Source organism: Oryx dammah, unplaced genomic scaffold (genome assembly GCF_014754425.2).
Source record: "Oryx dammah isolate SB20612 unplaced genomic scaffold, SCBI_Odam_1.1 HiC_scaffold_6, whole genome shotgun sequence".
Taxonomy (NCBI): domain Eukaryota; kingdom Metazoa; phylum Chordata; class Mammalia; order Artiodactyla; family Bovidae; genus Oryx; species Oryx dammah.
Window position 1 is genome coordinate 21,306,683 of NW_024070190.1, and position 16,818 is coordinate 21,323,500.

Consider the following 16,818-nt stretch of genomic DNA (forward strand, 5'->3'; position numbering starts at 1 on the left):
TTGCTCTTTTCCCCTCCCCAACCAGAGGAGCCTGGAGCAGCACGATGCATGGAGGAAGCATGAAAAGCCTAGGGGAACACTTAAGGAAAATATGAAAGCAAAGTGAAAAGACTATAATTGCCCTTCCTTTCCCATTATTGGCTTTCTCTCTGTTCCTTCTTGTGGTTTGGAGAGAGATGTTTTAAATTGGATGAGAGATCGAAGTTTTGATATTCAAATTGACAGGTTATTTTAACTCTTGAACATGAGATCAATTATTAATACTTGAGAATGACTGAGATAGCTCTGGGGTCTGCCCAAAATTTCATTCAGGGACAGACAAGCCTGGTTTGGCTGAGCAGGTGAAGGGGAGGGAGACCTGATCAGAAGGAGCACATTTACTTTCTTCTTGAACCTTATGGAGTCAAGCTCATTCAATGAACAGGTTATACTCAGCTTCCTCTTTTGTTAATTTCCTGCTGAAGGCAGAGTGTGGCAATTCCTTCGATCTGGAAGATTTTCTTAGCATAGTACTTTCCCAAGTGTGTTCCATAGTCTGTCTGATGAATGAGTATTTCTCAAAAAGGATTCTTTGTAGCCAAATAATTTGGGAAACATTGGGCTATTCACTGATAATATTTTCTTCAGGCCTCTTCAGAGCTTTTAAAACATTAATGTGCTTTTTAAGTTTTAAGTTAAGGATGAGCTTTCCCAGCTGAAACTCATTTGGTAACTAAACCATTTTTCTGATGAGTATCTCTTAGGTCTAGTGTTTCTGGAAGTGCTTAGGAACAGATGAATTTTAGGAGCACATCTCCTTGTACCCATATGTCAGAGCAGTGCTTTTTGGTCATGAGCACATGGCAAGATGGGTTTTCTTGGTGGCTCAGTGTTAAAGAATCTGCCCGCCAGTGCAGGAGACATGAGTTCAACCCATGATCCAGGAAGATTCCCCTGGAAAAGGAAATGGCAACCCACTCCAGCAGTCTTGCCTGGAAAATTCCATGGACAGAAGAGGGAGGCTATGGTTCATGGGTCGCAGGGTCAGACACAACTTAGCGACTGAATAAACAAAACATATGGCAAGATAATATATTGAGATATTGTCTCAGTCTGAGCTGTGACAACAAAGTTACCATAGATTGGGTAGCTTAAACACCAGAACTTGATTTTTCATAGTTCTGTAGGCTGGGAAGTCCAAGAGCAAGGCTCTGGAAGATTCAGTGTCTGGTGAGGGCTCACTTCCTAACTTCCTAGTTCATAGATGACCTCATTCTCTGCCGAGTCCTCACATGATGGAGGACAGAGTGCCAGGCTCTTCACTGTCTTACGGGGGCACCAACCACCTCATGGGGGCTCCATCCTCATGACTTAATTCCCTCCCAAAGGCCCCAACTCCAAATGCCATTACACTGTGGACTAGATTGCAGCATATGAATTTTGTGTTATTCTTGGGGGCAAGGTATGCACACACACTGGGTCCAACAGATATTAACTGAGAAGTTAAGGTTTCACCCTTGCTTCTCAGCTTAGCTATGCCATGTAGCAATTTCAGGTCTCCTCTAACTTACCTTTATGGGCATGGGGCTTCCTATAGCAGGGTTGCCATATGTATTCTCTCACAGGAGTGTGCCATATAGCATTCGCAGAGCGGTGGGGAAGGGGTCCTCACCGTAGCTGGGCAGCGGTTTCCCTGGAGGCTGTCCTTCAGACAGAAGGAAAATCAAGCAGGTGTCCTATAGCAAGGTCCTGTTGCCCAGCATCCTGAGGGCATTCCTGTTTTTAGCAAGACACCCTCCATGAATATGGTACCTTTTTCTCTTCTGATCCTTTTCCTGGGATACACTGTCTAGGTCCTGGAGTACAGTCATGTCGTCTAGTAGCAGAGGACTTGGGGTGAGGGGATGATTCAGGGCACCAGCAATTCTCGAACCTGCCTCTCTTATGTCACCTGTATTGGCAGGTGGGTTCTTTACCACTAGCGCCACCTGGGAAGCCCATAACAGTTGTGTTATGGGGATTCCAACCTGCTATATTCAGGCAAGGACAGAAGCAACATTCAGAGGGAATTGGGCATGAGAACAGCAGCATCTGTTGTTGAGACAAGGAGCTCCTAGGGAAAAATATCATACAAAGAGGAAAATTCTTTTCAAGGTTCAACTTATTATTTCCTCAATCCCACACATGTTACTTTTGCCCTTGCTGTAGAAATTCTATTGATTTATAATAAAGCTCTGCTCGTGGAGGGGAAATGAGAGCACGGGAGCACATGACTGGGTTATTGTGCTTGTTGTTAATATTTGGTGTAGCTGCCAAATTACTATGGAAAGTTGGTCCCTGCAGAGAAGGCTTCCCAGAGGCCACAGAATTTCCATCCGCACCTCCCTCATCTCTCCGCGTGGTGTCTCACCTCCTCTGAGGTATTCCTGGGTACCTTTGAGGATAAAAGAAGAGAATGATTTAAAGGAATTTACAAAAAAATTCCTGTAAGCAGCCCAACAGAAGAACAATGTACCGACAGAAGAATAAACAGCCGCTCACCTTGGATTTCACTCCAACACAGAACCACCATCTCCAGAGGTTTAGATGAAGAAGGTGGTGACCCAAGAATTCTACCTTCGGCTAAATTGTCATTCATGTGTGAAGCTGTAAAAAGACACTTTCAGGAATGCAGTGGTTTAGAAAGCATGTCACTTTCTTATTCTTCCCAGAAACTGCTATAAGATATATTTCGGCTGACTAGGAGATAAATCAAATAAAGGATTAAAAAGTGGATGAGAGCGTATGCTGCCAGGAAATTCTCCATACATTCCCAAGAGTATAAAAGAGCCCAAGTCACATTTTCTGACTGGGGTGCAATAGAGTTTTAAAAAATCCATAATAAGTGGAATCAAGAAGTAACTTTCATAAATGACTTCCGGATGAAAGATGAAATAAAAATGCAATTATAGAAAATGAGGAATTCAATATAATAAAAACATTTCCTAATTTAATCCTAATCATCATTAATAAAATAAGTTGTTCTATGGGGTGACAATGATTGTGATCTTGATTGGAGTTCCCACCTTCCCCTGAGGAGCAAATGATGGAGAGAGGAGCCACCTACCCAGGAGAAGCACCTGAACTGCCCGAGAAGCCTTCAGAGAGAGAGGGTGGATGAACTCATCTGATAGGAGTTAGCTGAAGAAGAAGAAAAATAGCAGGGATGTCTGTTCTGAGTTTAAAGAGACAGAAAGGGGAATCAAAGGCATCAGCAGGATAGAGCTAGAAACTTGCCTGCAGGTCTTGAGGTTCAAGGAATCCCGAGTCCACCCTCACATCCCTGTTCACGATGAACTTGGTTGCATCGCACGTGTCCCTCCAGGAAACTGACTGAGCAGCCGCATCTGCCCTTGGCTGCTGTCCATGGTGCCTTCTTGGGGAGATGGCCAAAGTCTACCTGAGGCCTTGCCTTTAGGGGCCCCTCGGGAGTCCTCAGTGCTATACTTGAGTGTAGGAGCAGGAAGCCCAGGGGCGGGTCTGTGAAATGCCCTCACGTGGCCCTTAGAGATCCTCTCCTGGTGAGTTGCCCTCTGCCCCTTTGCCTGCTCCAACCAGCACCTCTGCCCAAAGCCCACATAGCAAGGGCCATGCTTCCTCTACTTACCACTTTTTCCTTCCTTCACCCATACTCACAGAGGATGCTAATCTGGCAGTGCCCACTGCTCACAGGCCTCCTGGGAACTCCCCCAAGCAGCAGTGCAAAGGGTACCCTGGGCAGCAGTTCTCATGTCCTTGGGAGGCTGTCCTGGTGTAGTCCTTCTGGAAACTGGGGTAGAGGTCCTGCTTCCTCTCACATCCCCAGATGTGGTTTGCAGGATGGAACATGAGAATGACTCATCAAGTGCCAAGGCTGCTGACGCTCGGGAAGTGGCTTGTCCCACAGGTAGGCCACCTGGGGAAGGGAACATCCAGGCACCCTGAGAAAAGGACAAGATCCTAGGTCCACTGGATGCAGCTCCCGGTATGTGTGGCCAGGAGCCCCCCTGCATATCAGTGGTCATGCTACAGCGTGGGCTTTTGAGCATGGAGCACCCCCTCACCCCTAGTGCCCTCTGCCCCTTCCTCCACGGCACTGCCTGGTCCACCAGCGCCACTGTGTAGCCTGTCTCTGCATTGCTCTCCTGCCTTCAGCTCCACACTCTGACCTTCTAAATGTCACCTGAAGATGATCTTCCTACAACACAAATCTGATCACATCTTCATCCCTTACCTTCTTCTGGGCCTGCTCATTAGTCCGTTGGATAGGACCTGAAGGCAACTGCATGATTCTGCATGTCTTTCCTGGGCTTATTTTGCTCCTTTCTGTCTCAGACTCTTCTCCAGCCTCTCAAATGACTTAGTATTTCCATCTTGGGCTGCTGCTCATGCTCCATGCATTGCCTGATCAGACAGCTCTGCTCTTTTATCAGGGAGAGCAGCAGCTTCTCATACTGTGGGTCTCAGACATTCTTTGAGCAGGAGAGCCTTCGCTGGTCCTTGAGGCCTGGCTTAGGCAGCACTTCAGAGTTCTGCAGGCATATTTTTCTTCTCCATCACAGCAGGCATCACGCCCAGCTGTATTGCTTATTTTCTGGTACACTCCCAACAGACCCTAGGTTCTGCCAGGCCAGGAAATGTTTTCTGATCATTTCTTGTTTATGTATTTGTTTGGATCCTGCTGCTGACTCATAGCTGGTTCAAAAAGTGCTTGCACTGATGAACATAGATGCAAAAATCCTCAACAGAATTTTAGCAAACAGAATTCAGAAACACATCAAAAAGCTCATACACCATGATCAAGTTGGGCTTATTCCAGGAATGCAAAGATTCTTCAGTATATACAAATCAATCAATGTGATATACCATATTAACAAATTGAAAGATAAAAACCATATGATCATCTCAATAGATGCAGAAAATGCCTTTGACAAAATTCAGCACCAATTTATGATTAAAAAACTTCAAACGATGGGCATAGAAGGAACCTACCTCAACATAGTAAAGACCATATGTGATAAGCCTACAGCAAACATTATTCTCAATGGTGAAAACCTGAAAGGATTCCGCATAAGATCAGGAACAAGACAAGGGTGCCCACTTTCACCACCATTATTCAACATAGTTCTGGAAGTCTTAGCTACAACAATCAAAGAATAAAAAGAAATAAAACGAATTCAGACTGGAAAAGAAGAAATAAAGCTCTCACTGTTTGCAGATGACATGGTACTGTACATAGAAAACCCTTAAGATAGTATCAGAAAATTACTAGAGCTAATCAGTGAATTTAGCAAAGTTGCAGGATACAAAATCAATATACAGAAATCACTTGCATTTATATATAATAACAATGAAAAATCAGAAGAAATTAAGGAATCAATACCATTCACCATTGCCACAAAAAGAATCAAATGTCTAGGAATAAACTTACCAAAGGAGATAAAAGAACTGTACACAGAAAATTATAAGACACTAATGAAAGAAATCAAAGACAGCATAAACAGACGGAAAGATATCCCATGTTGCTGGGTAGGAAGAATCAATATTGTGAAAATGACTATACTACCAGACACAATCTACAGATTCAATGTGATCTCTGTCAAATTACCAATGGCATTTTTCACAGAACTACAACAAAAAATTTCACAATTCATATGGAAACACAAAAGACCCTGTATAGCCAAAGGAGTCTTGAGAAAGAAGAATGGAGCTGGATGAATCAAACTTCTTAACTTCAGATTATACTACAAAGCTACAGTCATCAAGACAGTATGGTACTGTCACAGAAACAGAAATATAGACCAATGGAACAAGATAGCCCAGAAATAAACTCATGCACCTATGGGTACCTTATTTTTGACAAAGGAGGCAAGAATATACAATGGAGCAAAGACAGCCTCTTCAATAAATGGTGCTGGGAAAACTGGGCAGCTACATGTATAAGAATGAAATTAGAACACTTCCTAACACCACACACAAAGAGAAAATCAAAATGGATTAAAGACCTAAATGTAAGACCAGAAACTATAAAACTCTTAGAGGAAAACATAGGCAGAACGCTCAGTGACATAAATTAAAGTGAGCTCCTCTATGACCCACCTCCTAGAATAATGGAAATAAAGACAAAAGTAAACAAGTGGGACCTGATTAAACTTAAAAGCATTTGCACAGCAAAGGAAACTATAAGCAAGGTGAAAAGACAACCCTCAGAATGGGAGAAAATAATAGCAAATGAAACAACTGACAAGGGATTAATTTCCAAAATATATGAGCAGCTCATACAACTCAATGCCAGAAAAACAAACAACCCAATCAAAAAGTTGGAAAAAGACCTAAAGAGACATTTCTCCAAAGAAGACATATAGATGGCTAATAAACACGTGAAAAGATGCTCAACATCGCTCATTATTAGAGAAATGCAAATCAAAACTGCAATGAGATATCACCTCACACCAGTGAGAATGGCCATCATCAAAAAGTCTACAAACAATAAATGCTGGAGAGGGTGTGGCGAAAAGAGAATGCTCTTGCACTGTTGGTGGGAATGTAAATTGATGCAGCCACTGTGGAGGACGATACAGAGATTCCTTAAAAAACTAGGAATAAAACCACGGTATGACCCAGCAATGTCACTCCTAGGCATATACCCTGAGGAAACCAGGGTTGAAAAAGACGCATGTATCCTATTGTTCGCTGCAGCGTTGTTTACATCAGCTAGAACATGGAAGCAACCTAGATGTCCATTGGCAGATGAATGGATAAAGCAGTTTTGGTACATATACACGATAGAATATTACTCAGCCATAAAAAGGAACACATTTGAGTCAGTTCTGAGGAGGTGGATGAACCTAGAACCTATTATACGGAGTGAAGTGAGTCAGAAAGAGAAAGATAAATACCGTATTCTAACACACATACACGAAATCTAGAAAAATGGTACTGAAAAATTTATTCACAGGGCAGCAATGGAGAGACAGACATAGAGAATAGAGTTATGGACATGGGGATAGGGGAAGAGGGGGTGAGATGTGGAAAGAGTAACATGGAACTTATATTACCATATGTAAAATAAATAGCCAATGGGGATTTGCTGTATGGCTCAAGAAACTCAAAGAGCTGCTCTGTATCAATCTAGAGAGGTGGATGGGGAGGGAAATGGGAGAGAGGTTCAAAAGGGAGGGGATACAAACACCCTCTTCCAACAACACAAGAGAAGACTCTAGACATGGACATCACTAGATGGTCAACACCGAAATCAGATTGATTATATTCTTTGCAGCCAAAGATGGAGAAGCTCTATACAGTCAACAAAAACAAGACCAGGACCTGACTGTGGCTCAGATCATGAACTCCTTATTACCAAATTCAGACTCAAATTGAAGAAAGTAGGGAAACCCACTAGACCATTGAGGTATGACCTAAATCAAATCCCTTATGATTATACAGTGGAAGTGAGAAATAGATTTAAGGGCCTAGAACTGATAGATAGAGTGCCTGATGAACTATGGAATGAGGTTCGTGACATTGTACAGCAGACAGGGATCAAGACCATCCCCATGGAAAAGAAATGCAAAAAAAACAAAATGGCTGTCTGGGGAGGCCTTACAAATAGCTGTGAAAAGAAGAGAGGCAAAAAGCAAAGGAGAAAAGGAAAGATATAAGCATCTGAATGCAGAGTTCCAAAGAATAGCAAGAAGAGATAAGAAAGCCTTCTTCAGCGATCAATGCAAAGAAATAGAGGAAAACAACAGAATGGGAAAGCCTAGAGATCTCAAGAAAATTAGAGATACCAAGGGAACGTTTCATGCAAAGATGGGCTCGATAAAGGACAGAAATGGTATGGACCTAACAGAAGCAGAAGATATTAAGAAGAGGTGGCAAGAATACATGGAAGAACTATACAAAAAAGATCTTCACCACCCAGATAATCATGATGATGTGATCACTAATCTAGAGCCAGACATCTTGGAATGTGAAGTCAAGTGGGCCTTAGAAAGCATCACTATGAACAAAGCTAGTGGAGGTGATGGAATTCCAGTTGAGCTGTTTCATATCCTGGAAGATGATGCTGTGAAAGTGCTGCACTCAATATGCCAGCAAATTTGGAAAACCCAGCAGTGGCCACAGGACTGGAAAAGGTCAGTTTTCATTCCAATCCCAAAGAAAGGCAATGCAAAAGAATGCTCAAACTACCGCACAGTTGCACTCATCTCACATGCTAGTAAAGTAATGCTCAAAGTTCTCCAAGCCAGGCTTTAGCAATACGTGAACTGTGAACCCCTGATGTTCAGGCTGGTTTTAGAAAAGGCAGAGGAACCAGAGATCAAATTGCCAACATCCGCTGGGTCATGGACAAAGCAAGAGAGTTCCAGGAAAACATCTATTTCTGCTTTATTGCCTATGCCAAAGCCTTTGACTGTGTGGATCACAATAAACTGTGGAAAATTCTGAAAGAGATATGAATACCAGACCACCTGACCTGCCTCTTGAGAAATCCATATGCAGGTCAGGAAGCAACAGTTAGAACTGGACATGGAACAACAGACTGGTTCCAAATAGGAAAAGGAGTATGTCAAGGCTGTATATTGTCACCCTGCTTATTTAACTTCTATGCAGAGTACATCATGAGAAACGCTGGACTGGAAGAATCACAAGCTGGATTCAAGATTGCTGGGAGAAATATCAATCACCTCAGATATGCAGATGACACCATGCTTATGGCAGAAAGTGAAGAGGAACTAAAAAGCCTCTTGATGAAAGTGAAAGAGGACAGTGAAAAAGCTGGCTTAAAGCTCAACATTCAGAATACGAAGATCATGGCATCTGGTCCCATCACTTCATGGCAAATAGATGGGGAATCAGTGGAAACAGTGTCAGACTTTTATTTTTTGAGGCTCCAAAATCACTGCAGATGGTGACTGCAGCCATGAAATTAAAAGACGCTTACTCCTTGGAAGAAAAGTTATGACCAACCTAGATAGCATATTCAAAAGCAGAGACATTAGTTTGCCGACTAAGGTCCGTCTAGTCAAGGCTATGGTTTTTCCTGTGGTCATGTATGGGTGTGAGAGTTGGACTGTGAAGAAGGCTGAGCGCCGAAGAATTGATGCTTTTGAACTGTGGTGTTGGAGAAGACTCTTGAGAGTCCCTTGGACAGCAAGGAGATCCAACCCGTCCATTCTGAAGGAGATCAGCCCTGAGATTTCTTTGGAAGGAATGATGCTAAAGCTGGAACTCCAGTACTTTGGCCACCTCATGCGAAGAGTTGATTCGTTGGAAAAGACTCTGATGCTGGGAGGGATTGGGGGCAGGAAGAGAAGTGGACGACAGAGGATGAGATGGCTGGATGGCATCATGGACTCGATGGACTTGAGTCTGAGTGAACTCCGGGAGATGGTGATGGACAGGGAGGCCTGGCGTGCTGCAATTCATGGGATCGCAAAGAGTCGGACACGACTGAGCGACGGAACTGAATTGATATGTATACCTAGGGCTGATTCATGTTGCAGTTTGACAGAAAACAAAATTCTGTAAAGCAATTATCCTTCAATAAAAAAACAAAAAGGCACTACCGGGCTTGGCCAATCAGAGAGCAGAGTGGGGGCCCTCCCCGCTGGTGACTGGAGGAGCGGGATGGGCTGAGGCGTGGCTCTGGCGCGTGCACTGCTCCTCGGTACAGTGTGCAGACTGCTGTGAGTCCGTGCCGCTACCCTGCGCGAGTCCACACACCGCTTTCCCTGCTGTCTGACCTGCTGGGCTCTGCGATGCCGGTGGACCTCAGCAAGTGGTCCGGGCCTTTGAACCTGCAGGAAGTGGATGAGGGGCCGCAGCACTCTCTGCGGCAGGGCAGAGTTCGACGAACTGGGCAAAGTGCTGACACCCACCCAGATTAAGAACCAGCTCACCAGCATTGCATGGGGCGGCCTTGATCCAGGTAGATTGAACACCCTGGTCTTGACAGATCCGGTGCTCCCAGCAGGAAGGACCCCAAATATAGGCAATGGCAGCATTTCCTGGCGGTCAACATGAAGGGCAACAACATGAGCAGTCACAGTTCTCTCCAATTATGTGGGCTCTGGGCCTCCCAAGGGCACTGGCCTGCACCGCTACATCTGGCTGGTTTACAAGCAGGAAAGACCACCAAAGTGTGACGATCCCATTCTCAGCAACCTATCTGGAGGCCACCGTGGCAAATTCAAGGTGGCCTCTTTTCGCAAAAAGTATGAGCTCTGGACCCTAGCTTGAATGGGATGATTATGTGCCCAAACTCTAGGAGCAGCTGTCTGGGAAGTAGAGGAGATGGACACAGTCCCAGAGTTCCCAGACAGTGTTTCAGTTTAGCGATACATGTAGATTCTCCCCTATCTCCCTGCCCAAACCCTGAGCGGTCAGATTGAGGATGACTTCTTTCCTTCTGCCTGTCTTGTATAATTTTAGGGAGTTTTATGTTTTGATCAAATTTGAACTCCGTTTTGGTGAGGGATTCTTTCGTACTGTGATGGGGTTTATCAAAATGTTAATACAAGAACAACAACCAGACTTTAAAGAAGAAAAAAAAAATTCTGGTAAAAAGACCAGGTCTGCAGTATTAGAGCAGAGCTTCAAAGAATCTTTAAGGGAGGTTGAAAACGAAAAAAGATTGGTTGCCTCCGCCTTTGTGAGCCTGAGCACAGAATTGTGTGTGAAAGCACCTACCGGCATGTGTTTTCATGGCCTTGTCTCACCAGGGCAACCAGGGGCTGGCATGTCCACTCACCGTCAATGTCTTAGGCTGGTTGCTGGGTATCAGTGTCCTGCTCTGGCTCCTTTAATGAGCAATACTGGAGAAAGCTCAAGAGAAGTCACTTTGCTGTCAAAGCCTGGCCATCTAGGTGAGCAGCAGGGCATGGTAAGAGGTTATCAGAAATCCGAAAGTCTGTGCTTGTTAAATTGATTCCTCTTTGGGGTAAAAAAGAAAGCCAGTCTGGAGTTGGTGAACATTGTGTTAATTTTGCTGTTTGCTTATAATTGAACAAAAATAAAAACACTGTGTAGATGGAAAAAAAAATGAAAAGAAAAAAGAATCAAGATGAATATTTTAAATTATTTTAAATATTTCTGACTTCAAATTTCCAATTTATGTAAATAGTGTTGTTTTATACAATTTATCAATTCAGAAAGCTCATGGAACAACTAAAAATTATAATACATCAACCAGAAGTCTGTCTGTCTAGATACATATATGCATATACACACTACTATAGTATGTATTTATAAAAATAGAATTATATTGTATATTGCTTTGTAGCCTCCTTTTTTTCTTGCAACATATTGTGACAAATTTCTCATGTCATTAAACATTATTTTTCAATGACTGCATATTAAATCTTTACATGAATAAAAAAGTGCAGAACAATCACAGAGATAATAGTGGGTTTGCTGCAGTCCTACTGGGTGCTGCACTTGCCACTGGAAAATGACAGGACTTTGGAGGTGGCGCATCTCTTGTTGGCTCCAGAGCCCTCAAGCAGCTAGTCTCATTGAGGGTTCACGCCCCGTGGGGGTGCCGAGAAAGTCCAGCTTTGTCGAAGACGGCGGAGTGCAAGGGAAAGGAGAGGGGATGTGAGCAACCACAGTGTTTTTTAGGTGAACTTCCCTTTTTTGTAGGTTCTGAGACTTCTCTGACGTAAGTATGTTTGTCAGATCAGGCTTTAGTCAAGGATTGGCATCCATAAAAGTAAAGAGGGCTTCTGCCAAGGTATGGGCCTCCCTGGTGGCTCAGCTGGTAAAGAATCCACCTGTAACGTGGGAGACCTGGGTTCAGTCCCTGGGTTGGGAGGATCCCCTGGAGAAGGGAAAGGCTCCCCACTCCAGTCTTCTGGCCTGGAGCATTCCTTGGACTGTATAGTCCACGGGGTTGCAAAGAGTCGGACACGATTGAGCGACTTTCACTTTCACTTTCGCGTGAGCGTGACTGTGCCCACATCCCCGTGCCTTGGATGTGTAATAGGAACCTGCATCCTAGTCACTGGCATTCCTGAACTTGACAGGATCCAGTGATTCTGATCCTGAATGATTTGTCTTCCTTTGTGTTTGTGTCATAACTCCAAGGGGGTGGATGGTTTGGGCTGTGCCAAGGGGAATTCCGGTTGGAGAAGTTAGTTCCTGCCACCTTTTAAATGACACATGGTCAGCAATTACCTAAAGAAATGGAGATTGTAGCAGAAAGCTGTAGATTTTCAACAAACTCCCTTTCTTTTTTTCTTTCTTTCCTGCCCCACCCCGGCAGGACACACAACTTGAATACATTTTTCAGTCCTCTTGGCAGTTAGGTGATAGTTTTGGCAAATGGACTGTTGACAGCAGTGATAGCTGCCATTTCTAGGCCCTGCATCTAAAATACATCCTGTGTCGGGGACTTTCGTGGCAGTCCAGTGGTTAGGACTCTGTGCTCCCAAGAGAGGGGGCCTGGGTTTGATCCCTGGTCGGGAAACTAAGATCCCACATACTTCCTGGCCTAAAAAAATGAAATCAAACAACCCTCCTGCGTGATAGACACTCGATACTGGCTCTCTCTTGCCTTGTTGACTACACAGATGCAGAAGACCCAGTGCAGAACTCCAAAGTCTAGAGGGCTCCAAGGGGTTCAGGAGATAGGGGAGCAACTAAATGGAAGGTGCCTGGGTCCCTTAAGGACTCCATGGAGCAGAGTCTCTCCTCCCTTGCCAGCTCAGTGTGGCGTGTGACATGAGCAAGAAGCAGACTTTTGTTGCATTAAGCCCCTGAGATTTGGGAGTTATTTGTGAAAGCACTGAGCCAGCTCAACACAGCAACCTTCCAACCTCCCGCATTGGTCCTGTCTCATCTCACTGAACTTGCAGTTTTGCTGTTATGTACTTAGAACAAGGTGAAAGAGCAGGCAGAGGTCCTACTGCAAGCGAGTTGGCACAGGCACCGGGAGCTGGAGGAGAAAGGGAGCCCTGGCATGCTGACTGCCTGTGTTACTCTGCCACTGCATGTGCCAGGATGTGCAGGGAGTTCTCCTGTCAGAGCGTGGCTGTGGCTGGCACAATACCTGCTGTTTGCAGAAGTGCTGGCTGTGAAAGAAGGTGGTGGCTCCGTGGAAACTGGGCCCTCCTCTTCCTGCAGGAGTTCTGTGTCCATGGTCCTCTGAGCACTGGAGACCGGGACTGGGGACAGGCCCTGCCCATCCTGGGACAGCGAGCGGCTGTCCAAGGCATGCCGGAATGGAGCAGATTCTTCTTCGTTGTGGTGAAAAAATTCCAGGTTTAGGGTCACACACATGTAGGTTTCAAGTTTGCTTTGATATTTGACTAACTATGGACAATCTTAATATCTTCAAGTTTCATTTTTTGCACATTTCTTTTCTATCTATTTAATTTATAAATCTAGAGATCTACTCTGAGATGCATCTATGTTATCTATGTATCTATCTAATTTATTTATCTATCTAATCTTCTCTGGTGGTTCAGATGGTAAAAAATCTGCCTGCAATGTGGGAGACTGATTCCATCCCCTAGTTGGGAAGATCTTCTGGAGGAGGGAATACCAACCCAGTTCAGGATTCTTCCCTGCAGAATTCCATGGAGAGAGGAACCTAGTGTGTCCATGGGGTCACAAAGAGTTGGACATGACTGAGGGCTAACACCCTCATTTTTACTTTCAATCTCTCTTTATATATACTTATATATATATAAATTATTTATCTTTATATTTTTATCTATCTATTTGTTGATCACAATGTGTGTTAGTTGCTCAGTTGTGTCTGACCCTTTGTGACCCCATGGACTGTACAGCCTGCCAGGCTCTTCTGTCCATGGGATTTTCCAGGCAAGGATACTGGAGTGGGTTGCCATTTCCTTCTCCAGGGGATCTTCCCGACCCAGGGATCGAACCCGGGTCTTCTGCATTGCAGTCCGATGCTTTACTGTCTGAGCTACTAGGATTTAAAAAAGATTACTTTACACAGCCCTCAGTAGAGTGCCTAATACATGCCGTGCCCTAAGTATGTTAGCTCTGTGCATGGTAGTAAATACAGTAATAATAACTGCTTAATGAGTGCTATGTTAATTCATTTGGCCCTCACAATAAGCCTGTGACTTAGGTCTGTTATCAGCTCCATTTTCTAGATAAGGAAGCTGAGGCAGAGTTATACACCCTCTGCAGTTCACCTGGTTATAGAGTTAGAGCTAATGTTCAACCCCGCCCAATCAAGAGTCCCTGCTCTTAACTACTAAGATGAAGGGGAGGAAGAAGGAGACAAGGATAATGTTAGCATCCTCTGCTTTACCAACCTTTCTGTAGGGGGCTTTGCCCATAGGAGGATTTCATTGTGACTAAGGTTCCTTTGCCTCTGGTTTCCATGGATCCCAGTTTGGGCAGCTGAAGCATGTTTAGAGGCAAGAAAGGAGGTCTCTCTCAGTGTGCCAAGCCTCTCTGCACATGGCCAGTCCTATGCGTCCCAGCAATGCTGCCAAGAAACTGGCTTGGGAAAAAGAGGCAGACTGGTGCTGCCCTGTGAGGGGTGTGGCTTCTTCTGTTCATGCCACCCACAGCTCCCATGAGGAAGCCCTGAGGAGGTGCCACTCCTCAGGGGCTGTTTTGGAGGGCTGGGAGTCTGCCTTCACCACCTTGCTGCTGTCCTCTATGGATGTAACTGGAGAAGTCAAGATTTTCCTTGACCTCTACCACTGCCTGTGGTTCATGGTCCTTTTGTCCTGTAAGCAAAATAGATTCCTGCAGCAGCACAAACATCTCATCATCCTGGGTAAAGCCTTGCCAGGGCTTGTCCAGCACCCCTGATGGTGCCACCAACTGGGATGTCAGTTCTGGCCCTCAGTGAAGGCCACGTTATATGTGGACACAGGTGTTGATCACATGATGACCAACTACAGTAGGCTGGGCCCGCAGGCCTGTCCTGGGAGGCTCATGACCCCTGTTGGGGATGTGGTGGCTGCTTCTGTCTCAGCATCACCCAGCATGGTGGTAGCAGCAGTGTCCTGGGGGCTAAGCCTTACCTTCCCCTAGTGTTATGGTCGTTGCAGCTGAGAAGTAGAAAATACTCGGGACATCCAAATAATCATAACCGCTGTCATAGACAGAATTGTGTCCCCATAAGCTCATATATCATACATTCACTAACCCTCCAATATGACTGTATCTGGAGATGAGAGTGGAGTCACTCAGTTGTGTCCAACTCTCTGTGACCCCGTGGACTGTAACCTACCAGGCTCCTCCATCCGTGGGATTTTCCAGGCAAGAATATTGGAGCAGATTGCCATTTCCTTCTCCAGGAGATCTTCCCAGCCCAGGGATTGAACCCAGGTCTACCGCATTGTAGGCAGACACTATACCATCTGAGCCACCAGGGAAGTGCTGGTGATAGGTTCTGGAGATAGGTTCTTCACAGAATGATTAAATGAGGTCATAAGGGTAGGGACTTACTGTAGGATTAGTGATGTTGATTTGGGACACCCAAGGGCAATGATCAAAGTAGAGACCATGCCCTCGAGGGATTCCCACGAACACCTGAGTTTTCTCAGGCAGACAGTGAGCAGATTCCAGTCTCTACCCGCTGTCTGTAGCCCCTACCACTCATGTACTAGAAGCTGTATTCAGAGGGCTTGCAATAGGGAAATCTCTGAGCCAAGGGGGATCCTATCTTGCATTGGGTCATGTTGTGGAGGGTGTTGTAGAGGATGAGAGGGGAGACGAGAGACTTGCTCTCTCCACTGTGGTATCTATAGTGTCAGAGTGAAATGGGGCCCCAGGGGACCTGCAGGAGCTTCAGGTTTGGACCTCCCTGAAGAATGATCACCAGGCTTCCTCATTCCGGGCCTGTCTCTTCAATGGACTACCCTGTGGTTTTGAGCCCAGACAAGATCTGAGCACCATCATCTTTCCTTGATGTATTACATAAACCATATGCTGTTGAGGGGTTGGAGAGGCTTGGGCTTGAATACCAACTCTGGGAACTTCCCTGGTGGTCCAGTGGCTAAGACTCCATGCTTCCAATGCAGGGGGCCCAGGTTCGATCCCTGATCAGGGAACTAGATCCCACATGCCCCAACTAAGAGTTCCTATGTCACAACTAAATATCCTGCATGCCATGGCGAAGATCAAAAAGATTGTGTGTGCTGCAGCAAAGACCTGGTGTGGCCAAACAAATACATAAAAATAAGTATTTGAATACCACCTCTGTAAATAGCTGTGTGATCTAGAGCATGGCACTGAACCTCTCAGAACCTCAGTGTCTTTCTCTGTAAACTGGGTTACTTTGAGGATTCCAAGAAATTGAGTTCCCTCAATAGTGTGTAAACCACCTAGCTCCACGCCTGATATGCAGGTATCCTGGGATGACACTCAGGTTGACCGGCCACAGACAGGCCACTGCCATCAAACCCAGCCCATCCTGCTAACCACTGAGAATGTCTGCAGTTTCCCACCAAAAAACCTTCAACCTGATCAGTAAGTGATTGTCTGTATCCTGTGGCTGTGACCATGCGGGCTCCAGGGACCCCCTGGCTGTTTCCTAGTTTATCCAGACTCGTCTCTCCTGCCTTCCTGCCAGGTACCTGATGCTTCCTGCCTGGGGCGAGTTCTGCTGTCAAACCAGATGGTTTCCCTGCCAGTCTGGTGACTTGGGAGTCAGGAACATACAGATCCTCTTCCTAACACAAGATGAGGTGGGGTTGGAAGTTACTAGCATGGGAACCCAGTGATTCTCTTCTCAGTGCTATCACTAGTGCGGGGGCAGGGGGACTGCCTGAATACCAGGTAAGCCAGCTTTCCCCCATTGTCTGGGAAGATCACAGGAAGCCC

At 45.3% G+C, this 16,818-nt stretch overlaps 1 pseudogene; it reads left to right on the top strand.

Annotated features, from left to right (window-relative positions):
- The first annotated feature begins 9,761 nt into the window (after nt 1-9,761).
- On the top strand, nt 9,762-10,291 carry LOC120865348 (annotated as a pseudogene).
- The last annotated feature ends 6,527 nt before the right edge of the window (nt 10,292-16,818 follow it).